The sequence below is a fragment of the Rutidosis leptorrhynchoides genome, chromosome 3 (genome assembly GCF_046630445.1).
Source record: "Rutidosis leptorrhynchoides isolate AG116_Rl617_1_P2 chromosome 3, CSIRO_AGI_Rlap_v1, whole genome shotgun sequence".
In the NCBI taxonomy this organism is placed as follows: domain Eukaryota; kingdom Viridiplantae; phylum Streptophyta; class Magnoliopsida; order Asterales; family Asteraceae; genus Rutidosis; species Rutidosis leptorrhynchoides.
The window spans coordinates 429,181,472-429,183,521 of NC_092335.1; positions in this window are offsets into that span (position 1 = coordinate 429,181,472).

The following is a 2,050-nucleotide window of genomic DNA, read 5'->3' on the forward strand; positions in this document are numbered from 1 at the left end:
CTAGGTCTTAGTCATACCAACTGTTTAGGTATTCATTAGGTTTCTATCTGCTTCACTATCAGTATATTAACTGTGATGCTGTATAATGTTTGAATTGTTGAGATCTCATTAGTATGATGGAATGGTTGTTAGTTTCCATTTAAGGTTTTTCCAACTTAAACCGACGGACTCCTTCCGTTTGTGATCAGTGTTCAATCAACACGGCACGTTGTTATTCAGTTACCTAAACTGATAACGAGGTTTAGGATTAGAGCTTAACTCACTAATAAACCTAGTACTCTACTGAGGATAACCTCTGAGGTATTATTACACTTCAGTTATACGACCAAGTGACATACTTCTCACTGCTCAAAGAGAACTCCGAGAGTTCAGAGATAAGTAGCTCTGTGTAATTGGCTCATCCAACCAGATCTACATCATTCCAAGCATAGTCTTAACATAAACATAATTACCTTTCCCTAACCCAATACTGATATCTTGGTCAGCATTTCCCTGATCTGCATACTCCGGATATCCTTCCACTTTATTTACTTTTCTGCATTTATAACCTTTAGTTAAAATCAACTACTATCTTTTATCCAGGTAATTTAACTAAAATACAATTATCCACTTAATCTTCAATTCGTTAATCAGCATAAAAATACGACACTAGGTTAAATTACACCTTCTACACCTTAAAAAGTAAAAGTAAATTTAGGCCCCGCAAAATATAAATAAACGAAGACATTGTGTGCTACCTAATCGGACATCCTGCGACTTAACGACACCGCACAAATAAAACCGTCCGTTAGTGGCATATCAGTTACACTCTTTCTTCTTGGCACCGCTGCCGGGGATCGAATATTTTGATCGAGAAAGATTTTAAACAGACGAAGTATTGTTTGGTGGTGTCTAAGAAAGACAATTATACACGGACTTGGTTGTTGGATTTTCCGAACAGTCTCCAATTATATTAGAACCAAAAGGATCCTGCCTCTCCGTAGTCGGCCTGGCCACCTCGATATGAGTAATTTGTGAGAAGTCCTATCAGTTAAGATATCCGATCTGGTTAGCGACCTAATTTCAAGAATAATTGTTTTTATTAAATTATCGATCCTTTTATTAAATTAATATTTTCTAAAAGTTACTTTTAAGTATTTTTAAATCAGAAAATCTAAAACAAAATGGAATAACAAGATACCCTTGCTTCTATGCATAAGTCGTGCTTAGAGGAAAGAGGAAAACCAATAACCTTAGGAACGTAAGGATTTCCTGAAATCAGTTCACACATGATTAAACCAGTCAGTATGATCTGTAAATTTCAAGGATTACCGACTGACGATCCGAACTTTCATATAAACAAATTTATCAGTCTGGTTGACTCTTTTAAGAAGGAATCAAACGAGAAAAACATTTTAAAACTTCATCTTTTTCAATATTCACTTTCCGCACACGCTTCAGCATGGTTTGACAAACTTAACCCGAATTCAATCTATACATGGGAGGATTTAGCCACTAAATTTTTAAACAAATTTTATCCACCCTCCCTGCAAACCTGTCTAAGAAATGACATCACAAACTTTTCTCAAAACGAAAATGAGTCAGTGTGTCTAGCATGGAATAGAGTAAAGATAATGCTTAAAAGATGTCCGAATCATTCGTTAAGTCAGGCAGACATAATCTGTATGCTTTATAATGGTTTAACCAAGGATGATAAGTCTCTCCTAGACATGGCCTCGCAAGGCAATTTCATGTCCCGAACAGCAGATGAAGCATGGAATCTCTTGGACACAATAGCTGCACAACAGGAAGATAGGAACAATGAAGCTGCTGAGAAGGATGACGCCTTCGCTCATACGGTAAAAATGCTGGAAACCAGGTTACAAGATCTCACCCTCACTCTTCAAAGTTTACCAATTCCTAGAAACTCTGATGCTACTAGAACCAATCTAAGGTATCCTTACCCTAGATGGGCACACAAACAGCAAAATAGCTCGGAGCATAATATAATATTCCCGTTGCACAAACCTACTCTCCACTCTAAGGAAATTTCAGTTGAATTTATGAAAAA